Genomic DNA, 13,767 nt, shown 5'->3' with positions numbered 1-13,767 from the left:
TAAAAGTTTGATTAATCAGTTATAGCCATAACAGTTCATTTCTGTGCCAAAGTAATAGTTTTTTTTTGTTTACATAAATTAACCCATTTATTAGTGGCTTGTGTTGTCTGAAAAGGAAGAGCTTCTAGTGGTCTTTCAGTTCCTTCAGTCTTCTAACCACAGACTTTACTGTAACAGCACAAGTGGTGTTGTAGGTCCAGGAACCACAGTGCCAGATCCCCACAGCTCCTCTCTTCATCTTGGTTTTGCCACAGAAGGAGCAAGTGTACTTGGTGTGCTGGCTGATTCCAATCTTCACTATTTTCTGGAGGGAGGCACCATAGCAGGAAGGACGATCCCGAACTTCCTGGTGCGTTTAGCCATGTCGCAATGAACCAGGCCCCAGCCCAGAGAGCCAAAGTAATAGTTTCATATCAAACGAGTCTAGCAAAATAGTCTAAAAGCTTTTTATATACTTACTCACACTCTGACATACAGGTTAGACCTAAGAATAGAATTTAATACCTTAAGAATTCAGCACATTACCACACATTGCAAACTCTTTGAAAATGACGGTTTATATCTAAAATCAAAATTTCATTGCTCCTTACTGCTACATTGCTGTAAATACTTACAGGACTTTATTATTACAGAGTATCACTGAGCATCAGAAACAAATTTTCAGGGGTAGCTTGAATTAGAAATTTCCCAATTTGGTTGAAACTTTTAAGTTATATGCAATGTGTAAAACAAGTCTTTGTGATAAGCAATATTTACTTTTAGATACATTCACATAGAACATCTGTCAGGCAGGTTCATAAAAATGAATAGATGAATATTTTTTATTATCCAGTATATTCATCTTAGTTTTTTAACTCAGGCATGTGTATGTGGAAGATTTTATGCAACCCAAACCCTTTCCCCTTTTGTACAGCCCCCCCATTACTCTAGCCCTTTAATATTTCTTTTACTCCAAATTCCAAGTCTTACATGTGATCTGGCAAAATGGTTCAACTACTTCTTTTAAAGTGGTGAAATTATGAATTGTTTTTATTTTGCCTTTTATAGCTAATTTTTTTTTGCCTTTTAATATTTTTCATTGTTATACTTTTTATACAGCAAGATGAACAGCTGTTAAGTGTTAAAGTTTTGATAAATATTAATATAAAGCTTTGGTTTTGATATCTAATAGATGCATACTGCTAGGAGATATCATACAAAGGAAGTATTACTGATCCCAGCTACTTAGGAGACTGAAGATGGGAGTTCAAGACCAATCTGGGCCACATAGTGAGACCCTATCTCAAAAAAACAAAACAAAACAAAGCACCTCCCCAGACCCTCAATATATCATTAATAAATCTAGCTGTCATTTTTGTATTATTATTTACTGTCATTGAGGCAGCATAAGACAAAAATTCAATACAGCAAGGCTGGAAAGAATCGAAGAAAATACAACATGCTGAGATCAGATTTGACCATTTGAGTGGCTTGCTTTTATTGTATATAAGCTTTCTGGATTCCATAATACAATCATTAAAACACAAATATTTAAATATTGACAACTCATTGTAGGCTTTTTTCTCAAAGATTTAACTAAAATTAAAGTGGAAATCTCTTCTCCCTAATAAATTACGAAAAATATATTAGAAAAAATATGAGACCGATTCCTGCAAAAGAATTTACATTAAAGGCTCGGCGCCTGTAGCTCACATACACTGCGCCTGGCAGGTTGGAACCCATCCTGGGCCTGCCAACAACAACTACAACAAAAAAACAGTCAGGCATTGTGGCAGGTGCCTGTAGTCCCAGCTACTTTGGAGGCCGAGGCAAGAGAGTCGCTTAAGCCCAAGAGTTGGAGGTTGCTGTGAGTTGTGATGCCACAGCATTCTACCCAGGGTGACATAGTGAGACTGTCTCAAAAAAAAAAAGAAAAAAGTAAAAGAAAAAAAAATTTACTATTGCTGAAATTATACCTGTACAGTGTTTACTCTCTTTATAAATTTCTTAAATTCAAAAATTATTTTGGTATATTAAAACTGTGCAGAGCACATGCTACCAATGTCTACATCATTTGGCAGCTACTCTCCAGGCGTGACAACCCAATTTTGTGATTTTCTGTGTGTATCCTGATGTAACAATGGTTGGGAAGCCGCTGTAGCCATCAACAATTTTGACAGATGTTAGATGATCATGAATTTTTTTGCTAATTTTATTATACTATATAGATTTGTATTTCTTATGATCTGAGAAACAGTAAAATTCTATTTTAAATTTGTTCTTAAAATATACAATATTGCACTTTAATTTTTGGCAGTATAGTTAAGGAATGACTTCACAGAAAAAAATCATACAAGAAACAACAATTTTTATTTTGCTTTATAAGAAGCAAAGAGCTTTGTGTAAAAGCAAAACTTACAGTAGTGCCAAATAAACCAAATATTTACAGTGTAGATGTTAAAGTCTTCACCGCTAAAGGAAGATTCAGTGTATTTGTATTGAATGTAAATATCATTAGCCTAACAAAGGCATACCACCCACATTCTGCAGAACATTTTTAAGACAAAGGGTATTGGTGATTTCCTTCTCAAGAAAACATAGAAGAAATGTTGGTTCTTAGAGTATCTAAACTGGGTCATTGACCTCTTTCACAAGAATATTTCCTACATGGCTTCAAAAACCTCTAAACTAAGAATCAGAATTGCACATTAAGCATTCTTTTAAAGTTTTCTATAGTTACTCTCTTTTATTTCTTGTAAGTGTACAACTTAGTTGGTATGTTATGATTTTATGGCCAGTTTCCTGTACTTTTTCTAAGATATAAAAACTACTGAATGTGCATCTGCCTGAAGTAGTTTTAACTTGTGTCACATTATATACATTAACATTGGCTCAGAAATTGTTGTTTTACTTTTTAATTCCAATTAGGCAAATACTTTAGAAAGCTCAATTTTTTTTTTCTTATCCAATTTGGAAGAGAGTTTTTCAATGGCTATTTGCAAAAGCAAATACAAAGATCCAGAACTACTTAATAGTATATTAAACATTCAAAAGACCAACAGGAACATAAATAGAACATTATCTATAATATAAATATGTCACTTAGAGACATTCATTTGTGGCACCACCTGAAAAAAGCCAGCAGTACTTTATTAACCATCACATCTTTGGAATACTTAAAATTCCTAATCTTTAAGTCTTTTCTTTTTCTCCAGAAGAAAAACAATCCATAAGTTTAAATTGGTATTTCAAACGCAATGATTTCCTTTTGTGACTTCTTAAATGATCTGAATGAACAATTATTCAAAGTGTTAACAAAGCATTAATTATGCCTTTACATTTGAATCCTACCAAGATTGTTGGATTGTTGGATCGTTTCAGTGATTTATCATGGAAAGAGATAAACAACCACGTATTAATTGCATAGTTCTGATTTGATAACAAAAGTCATAGTAAAGAGTTCAAAAGTGTTAGTATACATTAACTTAAATCGACTGTTAAGAAACAGTCGATCACGGGTAGATGTTAGTGTTAACTTAGAGGGAAAAAAACAGTCAATAGCACAATGTTTTCTTTAAAAACAGGTTAATGTTAAGAATAATAGCTTTTAAAATTTTTGTTCAAAAATAAGCTTAATAAACAAGAATACAAATTTTAATCAAAACATAGCTCTTTGAAATGCCCTATTTTCTTGCATATAGCAGAAAATACATTTTCCATAATTTTCAATATTACATGTAAAAGTGAGGCACTAGTTATACATATTTGAATATATTCACAGAAATGAGTTTCAGTCCCATCCGTGGCTTGTATTTGCTCTATAGTTTCTGAATGGCAAACCATTCACAAAAATAAGTCTTCTGAAGGAGGTGCGTAAGAGAAACCAAGGAATGCGTCATCAGCCTCTAAAACACTGGCATTCACTACAGAATAGTCAGAAGACACACACACAGAATACGGAACTGTTCCTTCTGTAAACGCTGTGTCACAGTTCCTGATATCATCAGGTCCAGCCTGAAACATCAAAAGCATGATATTATTCAACCTAGCTTGTTTTTCATTAACTTAGTCCTTTAAAAACTCCTTTATGAATTTGTGTATTTACTACTAGCAAGTTTAGATGTCTTCCTAATTCATTTCTTTGGAACATTTCTCTGCTTTTCCTTTCCTGACTTTTATTTAGGTGAGGTTATCTGTCCTAACAGTTAAGGTTTTTATTGGGTGGAGGGAGGAGAAGAAGGGTAAGGAAGGCTAGCAAAGTGCTTGCCTATGCTAATTGGAATCTCAAGCCCTGTCCCTGGTCCTCTATTTTCCTCTACCCATCACCACCTCAAAGCTCAGAAAAGGGTCTCAGGTACATTTTCAGGATGGGATTTTGTATTTGAGCTTCCACAAAATACCTGCCCATCTAGTTTCTCAATCCTTGATGGGTGAAGCCTTCTGATGAAGAAATAAAGAAGGTGATAAGTAAAACTGTGAAATGTGACTCAGTGTGCTATAGACAAGGTCGTGAAGTATTTCATAGGGCATCCTCAGCTCTGGACGGCTGTGGGGTCCAGGTACACAGGAAATGAAGCACAGTGGCTGTGTCTCAAAGGCAGTGGTTCTTAATCTTCCCTTACCAATCTGATGCAAGTTAACAGATTCTCCCTTTCCAATGTATTTATAGATTAACACTGGGCTACAAATTCAGGTGATTCACTTTTCAAGTGCATCCTTGAAGCTCTAGGTTATTTCTGCTCTATAGGGAAGGGAATCCCTAAAACGTGCAAATCATCGAGTATAACTGAGGTGAACAGGCAGGTATTCAGAACAGATGTAAGTTAAGGATAGTAGCTAGCCTGGTACACCTAAAACTGAGCAGAGACAAGACCAAGAAAACCCAGAATGCTACATCCTTTCATAGGAGAAAACATCCACACATGGCAAAGAATGCCAGAAATTATATGTGTGTATGTACATTTTTCCCCTCAAATTCTTACATATAATCCTAGAAAAATCACAGGCTCTTGATTTGTGGCTGTATTATTTATTAGGTATCATTCTTTATTTAAACTACCCTATCACTATGAGCTTATTTCTTCTTCTGTAGTAAGAACACTATCATCTACCTCTTAACCCAGTGGTTCTCAACCTTCCTAATGCCATGACCCCATTACAAAATGCTTAATACATCAAATAATTACTATAAAAACAGATAAAGGCACTTTTAATTCAAGGTTTGTTTTCTGGCAACCACTCATTTGAAATGTTAGTGAGCTCTCTCCTACCAAATAAGCAACTCTGTTTTCATAATTTTTAAAATCTAAGTTCATAGTAGACTTTTATATGTAGAAAGCAGAAATTCCTAAAGTAGGGCCTGAGGCCATGGAACTGTAAACTAGTAGCTATGCAGAACACTCAATATTTCAAAAAGGAAGCCAAAAACCCGAGGGAGCTGCACTCCAGAGGCTGCCAAGATGAAAGCAGTAATAAAGTCAGTTATTCTGAGGATTAAAGTAGAGGCAAGGATCGCAACCCAGATGTGCCCAACACAGTGGAATATTAGGGGCGGCTTCCATAGGAGATTTCTATAGTTTGGACTAGAATGAGTGTACATATAAAGAGGATTTTAAAGGCACTTTATGTTCCTGTCCAAACATGGGTTACTATACAGGGACTTACTTTGTTTTGGTTGTTCTCAAAAGGTATATTGAGAAAAAAAATTTTCAGATATCACAAAGTGCTTGTTGGGACCAGGTGCAATGGCTCACATCTATAATCCTAGCATTTTGGGAGCCTGAGGCAGAAGGTTGGCATGAGGGCAACAGGGAGACCTTCCCTCTAATAAAAATAAAAAGGCTTGCCTCAGACCTGTAATCTTAGCATCTTGAGAGGCCCAGGCCAGAAGATCACTTGAGGCCAGGAGATAAAGACAAGCCTGAGTAACATATGAAGTTCTTTTCTCCACAAAAATTAAAAACAAACTAACTGGCTCAACACCCATAGTTCAGTGGTTAGGGTGCCAGGGCTGGTGGGTTTGAACTTGGCCCAGGCCTGCTAAACAACAATGACAACTGCAACAAAAAAATAGCAAAGCATTGTGGTGGGTGCCTGTAGTCCCAGCTACTTGGGAGGCTGAGGCAAGAGAATCATTTAAACCTAAGAGTTTGAGGTTGCTGTGAGCTGTGACGCCATAGCACTCTATGGAAGCCGACATAGTAAGACTCTGTCTCAAAAAAAAAAAAAAAAAAATTAACTTGGAGTGAGTGGTACATCCTGTAGTCCCAGATAGTTGGGAGGCTGAGACAGAAGAGTGCTATAGACCAGGAGTTTTGAGGTTGCACTGAGCTGTGATGACACTGAGCTGTACTCTAGCCTGGGCAACAAAGTGAGACTCTGCCTCAAAACTAAATGAATACATACATACATACAACTTGTTGATGAGTTTTATAGCAAAAAGAGTTTGCAATATAGTACTATACCCACATATACCCAATATAGTACTATACCCACATTGTTTGTGTTAGGCAATTTTAAGACCTCTGCTATTAGCCCCTCTCTTTTATAGTTTCTATCAGCTGCTGAGAGAATAAAATTAAACCACCATTGCTAGAAGGATGAATTAAATATTTAGAAGTATAAATTCAATTCTGTGGATTAACAAAAAGAATTCATAATGCATGTTACCTACTGTTAACAGGGAAATAAACTGATTGTACTCCTCTTATAATAAGAGTGCTTAGGAATATATGATTGAAGTAAATACTTTACGCAATATATTGGATTTTGGAAGAACTTTTAACTGCTAGAAACACTCTTCGTAAAAATGTTGAAACTTAGCATGGTCAATAAGCCTACTCTCCCCTTTCGTAGTAACTAATTCTATATAAAATATAGAACACCAACCTGACTAAAAATTGAATGAATGCATTTTAGTCACAGGATGAGTAAGCATCAAAGACAATCTCTATCAGCTGCTTTTCCTGCACAAATGTAATCATAACTCATCATGAGGCATATGGTTTCTGGCCTTACTTTACGTATTTCAGTTCAACTAAAATATTAAATGCCAAGTACATGCTCACAATAGAGTTTTTAAACTCTTTATCTCTTCCTAGTTTTACCTTTTTAACTCTGAAGACAGAGTCTATGTCCTATGCATATGTATTTTCTAACTAAGTTACCAATAAATATTTAACTGACACATTCCCAAATGGAGGGAAGAGGAGAAGAGAACTAATATTGATTGAATACCTACTATGTGCAATGGACTCACAGGTGCTTTACGAATGTTACCTAAATTAAACCTCATAACCAGTGTTTTTTTTTTTTTTTGCAGTTTTTGGCTGTGACTGGGTTTGAACCTACCACTTCTGGTATATGGGGCCGGCACTCTACTCCTTTGAGCCACAGGTGCCACCCCAAAGGCATTGTTTTTTTAAAAGCCACAAAAAGGGCAGTGACTGTAGCTCAGTAGGTAAGGCACTGGCCATATAAACTGAGGCTGGCGAGTTTGACCTGGCCCGGGCCAGCTAAAATAACAATGACAACTGCAACAAAAAAATAGCCAGGCGTTGTGGTGGGCACCTGTAGTCCCAGCTACTTCGGAGGCTGAGGCAAGAGAATTGCTTGAGCCCAAGAGTGGGAGGTTGCTGTGAACTGTGATGCCATGGCACTCTACCCAGGGCCACAGCTTGAGACTCTGCTCAAAGAAAAAACAACAACAAAGCCACAAAAAACACCACCAAAAACAAACAAACAAACAAAAAAACAACTTGGAGTGGCTTAATGTCTAAATAATCATAGATGACCAAGGATCCAAAGTTTGAGGTATGGGACTCTCAAGTCAACACTGTTTTCATTTCCAGTGAAATGTTGCTTAAGAGGACTCCCCTAGCTCTCTACTGCTTGGTGATGTACTTGAGGATAACTAAACTCAACTAAGACTGTCAGTCTGAAGAGAAAAAAACAACAGTTCTTAAAAGTCCTAGGTTCCACAAAAAAAGAGCAACAATCCCATCTATCACAGAAACATGAACAGAACCTTCTCTGAGGAAGACAGGGGAATGGCTAACAAACACATGAAAAAAAGTTCACCATCCCTAATCATCAGAGAAATGCAAATCAAAACCACCTTGAGATATCACCTGACCCCAGTAGGATTAGCCCACATCATGAAGTCCCAAAGTTACAGACATTGGCACAGCTGTGGAGAAAAGGGAACACTTATTCACTGCTGGTGGGACTGCGAACTAATAAAGCCTCTTTGGAACAAAATATGAAGAATATTCAAAGAACTCAAATTAGACCTCCCATTTGACCCCACAATCCCATTTCTAGGCACCTACACAGAGGAAAAAAAAAATCATTTTATCATAAAGATATTTGCACTAGATTGTTTATCGCAGCTGAATTTACAATCACCAAGAAGTGGAAATAACCTTAACATCCATTAACTCAGGAATAGATTAACAAACTGTGGTATATGTATACCATGGAATACTCTTCAGCCATAATAAAAGATGTGACTTTACATCTTTTGTATTAACCTGTGGATGGAGTTGAAACACATTCTTTCTAGTGAAGTATCACAATAATGGAAAAGGTATAAAATGTCACACCTATTAATGCCAAGCTATGAGCTATGTACTGAAACTAACCTTTAACAAAGCCTGAGTAGACTAAATAAAACTTTCCTAAAGAGATTCCCTTTTCTGTTCTAATATAGTAAAAAAAATTTCCCTAAGTTTTACACCAACACCAAAAAATGTTAAATAAAAGAAAAAAAAAGTGGGGCACGGTGGTGACTCATGCCTGTAATCCTAGTACTCTGGGAGGCTGAGGCAGGTGGATTGCTTGAGTTCAGGAGTTAGAGACCAGCCTGAGCAAGAATGAGACCCTGTCTCTACAAAATACTGAAAAACTAGCCAGATGTTGCGACAGGCACTAACAGTTTCAGCTGCTGGGAAGGCTGAGGAAGGAGAATCTCTTAAACCCAAGAGTTTGAGGTTGCTGTGAGCTATGATGTCATAGCACTCTACCCAGGGGGGACAGAGTGAGACTCTTTCACAAAACCAACCTTAGGGGTGGCACCTGTGGCTCAGTGGGTAGGGCGCCGGCCCCATATGCCAAGGGTGGTAGGTTCCAACCCAGCCCTGGCCAAACTGCAACAACAAAAAAACAAAAACAAAACCTTAGTTTATATCTCTTCCAGTCTTTACCCTATTTTACTGTTATAATCATAAGTCACAAAAATTGTAATTATCATGTTCATCAAGAAGATTTTCTAAATGTTTGCTCATTTTTATTCTAATTTACTCAATAAGAAAAGGAACAGAACATAAGAAAGCACAGAAAGAATGACAACTTTGGAATCATGCACAGATTTAAAATCATGGCTTTGCTACTTTTCATTCAGCTATGAGACATCTCTGAGTTTCTATTTCCTCATTTATAAAATATGTATCATAATATAGTAATAGCAGTAAGCTTATAGCTTGAGGAGTAAGTTATATGCTTTTGTTTTTTGTGTTTTTTTTTGTTTTTTTAAGACAGTGTTTCACTATGTCACCCTCAGTAGAGTGCGATTGCATAACAGCTCACAGCAACTTCAAACTCTTTGGCATAAGCGATTCTCTTGCCTCAGCCTCTCGAGTAGCTGGGACTACAGGCACCTGCCACAATGCCCAGCTATTTTTTTGTTGTTGTTACAGTTATTTAGTTGGCCCAGGCAGGGTTTGAATCCGCCACCTTCAGTGTATGTGGCTGGAGTTATAACCACTCTGCTACGGGTGCCGAGCTGGAATAAGTTATATGTTTTAACACATACAGAGTGTACATGGTATACACGGGAAGTTATCAATAGTTAGTAACGTCATCATAGGCCTACTGACACATATTTATATATTTTTATTTGTATGTATATGTATATAAAAATATAAAAACCAATTCTATTATTATATATTTGCTAGCTATATTTCCAAAATTTCCTAACACTGTTCTGTCCGGGGATGTCTGATTTGTGGGCTGCATGCTGATTTTGTGAGGACTGCTTTTGCTTATTTGTGGTGTCAGACATCATGAAAAGTATGTACAGACTTTTTTTTGTAATCAGCTTTTGTTGGTGTTTGTGTATTTAATGTGTGGCCCAAAACAACTCCTATTCTTCCAATGTGTGGGTGGAGAAAAAAAATTGTTGGACACTCCTGCAACCATGTCTTTGATACAGCTATTTGCTCTAAAAAAATTATCTTTAGGTAAAATGTTTCTATCAGAGGGTTTAAAAAGTCTAGCTAAAATGAACACTTTTATTATATTCTCTTATTGTTTTCAAAAAAGGATGTAACAATTTACATTACCATTATGGTTTGTTTGTACCAGGTTTTTATCACTCTAGTAGAAAACCATGAATTAGTGTTGTTTATTGATTTAATATGGATAAAAGTGATACCAAATAGTTACTTTATTATTTTCTTTTTTTTGAAACATCTCACTTTTGCACCCTTGGTAGAGTACCATGGCATCACAGCTCACAGCAACCTCCAAATCGTGGGCTTAGTTGATTCTCTTGTTTCAGCCTCCAGAGTAGCTGGGACTATAAGTGCTCACCACAATGCCTGGCTATTTTTTGTTGCAGTTTGGCCAGGGCCAGGTTCGAACACACCACACTCGGTATATGGAGCTGGTGCCCTACCAACTGAGCCACAGATGCCACCCTGTAAATAGTTACTTTAATTTGCATCTTCTTTTCCTTGTTGAATTTGTCCCTTTCTTATATATGCTCCAGAAAAACACTTGACAATTATTATTATTCTTATTTTTTGAGACAGAGCCTCAAGCTGTCGCCCTGGGTAGAGTGCCATGGTGTCACAGCTCACAGCAACCTCAAATTCCTGGGCTTAAGTGATTCTCTGGCCTTAGCCTCCCAAGTAGCTGGGACTACAGGCACCCACCACAACGCCTGGCTATTTTTTGGTTGCAGTGGTCATTGTTTGGCAGGCCTGAGCTGGATTCGAACCCACCAGCTCTGGTGCATGTGGTTGGCACCTTAGCCGCTTGAGCTACAGGCACCACCCCACTTGACAATTATACTGGAAGATACTTTCATTAACTTAATCTAATTATAATCTGACTGATCATCTTCAAGTTATCAGATATACTTGACAACCTGAATGACATATTTCACAGATACTTAGGTAATGATTCCATTTATAGAGGTTAGATTTTGAGATCTATTTCCAGAATTAGAGTGAACTACAGTTCTATGTTTCACTATTTTAGTAAAAGAAAGATTTGGATACCTACCACATTAGGATTAAACGGTGGTGGAATCTTATTTTGTACAAGGTCAGTCCAGCTGAGTGATTCAAAAAAAGGATGACTCTGAATTTCAAGCTAGAATATTAAAAAAAAGATACATTTTTTTTGACTAATGCTGACGAACATATTAAGCATTCAGTAAAGAATTTTATGAATTCTTTCCATATTGGCCCCTATTAATTCTTTTTAGGCACACGTTTGTTACTTATGCAGCAAAACGATGTAATTTGTATGGCAAAGTGGTAGAAAGACCACCAAGACAGACCTGAAGGAACGTTACTTAGAATGACCTACTTGAAGTTATAGCCTCTTCACAGTCACAGTTTCCTCAGAGCTCAAATGGGGTTAACATATCTGTCCTAAATACTTCACAGATTGTTTTAAGGATCAGGGTAAAGTGTGAAAATAACAGCAGCTATATAAAACAGCCAACTCAAAACACAAAAAGAAAAGTGCGATGAATAGAATGAAGCACTAACAAAGAATTATTATTACCGGAGTAGGAGAGGTAAAGAAGTGAGGCAGAGAAATTTTCTACAGTGGGGCAGAGGTAAAATTAGGACCATGAGCTCCACTACCAAAAACACCATTCCACTCTGGGTTGGTACTATTGAAAATTGGTGCAACAGTGATTCTAGCTTTTTTTCCTGCAGGAGGTCCCAGGAGTGTAGAAAGTAGGATCCAACCTTATTTGTTGGCTTAGAAAAGACTTCTTAGATTAAGTGATATCTCACCACAAGTCTGAAACATGAGTAAGAATAAGCCAGATAAAAGAATAAGGGAAAAATGTTCCAGGCAGAATAGAAAGATCCTGAGGTGGCAAAAAGGTTGGTTTGGTCAAGAAAATTAAGTGTCTGATATGGCTGAAGCCCAGAAGAATAGGACTGTCACATAAGCTCTGAAGCTCAAAAGCTAAATTGGCTAATATCATATCAGGTCTACATGAAGAAATTTTATTTTTTTTTCAGACAGAATTTTGTCACCCTTGGTAGAGTGCCATAGTGTTCCAAATCACAGTAACCTCAAACTCTAGGGCTCAAGGGATCCTTTTGCCTCAGCCTCCTGAGTAGCTGGGACTAAGTAGTCCACCAAAAGGCCTGGCTATTTTTTAGAGACGAGGTCTCACTGTTGTTCAGGCTGGTCTTGAACTTGTGAGCTCAACAATCCGCCTGCCTCAGCCTCCCAGAGTGCTAGGATTACAGGTGTGAGCCACTGTGCCAGACAAAGAATTTTTTTCTTTTTTTTTTTTTTTGAGATGGGGTCCCACTCTGTCACCCTGGATAGAGTGCTGTGGCGTCATAGCTTACTCACAGCAACCTCAAAGTCTTGTGCTCAAGCGATCCTCTTGTCTCAGCCTCCCAAGTAGCTGGGACTATAGGCGCCCACCACAATGCCCAGCTAGTTTTTATGATGTTAGTAGAGATGGGGTCTTATTCTTGCTCAGGCTGGTCTCAAACTCCTGAGCTCAAGCAATACACCTGCTTCAGCCTCCCAAAGTGCTAGGATTACATGTGTGAGCCACCACACCTGGCTATGTTAAGAGTCTTGGATTTTATTCTAGGGTTATAGGAAGCCATTAAGAAGTTTTAGTCTTCTAAATGTCACACCTGTTTTTCTTTAAAGACTACTCTGGCTATAGGGGGAAATAGATTGGAGAATCAAGACCAGGTAAAGGACAAATAGCTATTGTGTGGCCAAACTGAAGACAACAAATGGCAGGAAAAGATAGTAGCAGCAGGGCTAGGAAGAAATGTGGAGATATGGGAAAGATTTAGGAAGCAAATGCAACAGGATCCAGCCATTTGTTGAGCATGGAAGTGTGACAAAGAGAGGAGTCAAGGATGCCCCTCGTATTTCTGATCTGAATTACCATATGGACAGTGATGTCCTTTAACATGAAAGGAAGCAGGCTCAGCACCCATAGCTCAGTGGGTTAGGGCACTGGCCACATACACCAGGGCTGGCAGGTTCAAACCCAGCTGGGGCCTGCTTAAACAACAACTACGAGAACAACAACAAAAAAACCAGCCGGGTGTTGTGGTGGGTGCCTGTAGTCCCAGCTACTTGGGAGGCTGAGGCAAGAGAATTGCTTAAGCCCAAGAGTTAGAGTTTGCTGTGAGCTGTGATGCCACAGCACTCTACCAAGGGCAACAAAGTAAGACTCTGTCTCAAACAAACAAAAGAAAACAAAACTACAAGGAAGCACAGGAGGACACTGCCTCAATTTTGAACATGTCATGTTTAAGGTTCTCTCAAGAAATCCAAGTGGTGGTGCTGGGCAGGCAAATTTTGTGTAAGTGCAAAAGAGAGCTCTGGACTCATGATATAACTGTGAGAGATAAAGACAGATAGAGAACCACAATCAGGAGACCAGATGAGACTGTCTAGGAAGACAGCTTAGAAGAAAAGAGGGTTTAGGACAACAAGGAACTGCTACACTAATAGGTTGAAGAAGAGGAGCTTATACAAGAGATAGCGAAAGTGGGC

General features: G+C 37.8%; 2 pseudogenes; both read right to left on the bottom strand.

The window, feature by feature from the left end:
• LOC128563717 (minichromosome maintenance domain-containing protein 2-like) overlaps positions 1–13,767 on the bottom strand; it is a 258,885-nt pseudogene that overhangs the window by 29,861 nt on the left and 215,257 nt on the right.
• LOC128563706 (serine/threonine-protein kinase Sgk3-like) overlaps positions 3,521–13,767 on the bottom strand; it is a 32,879-nt pseudogene continuing 22,632 nt past the window's right edge.

This window comes from Nycticebus coucang, chromosome 13 (genome assembly GCF_027406575.1).
Source record: "Nycticebus coucang isolate mNycCou1 chromosome 13, mNycCou1.pri, whole genome shotgun sequence".
NCBI lineage: Eukaryota > Metazoa > Chordata > Mammalia > Primates > Lorisidae > Nycticebus > Nycticebus coucang.
This window is presented reverse-complemented; position numbering and strand designations above follow the sequence as displayed.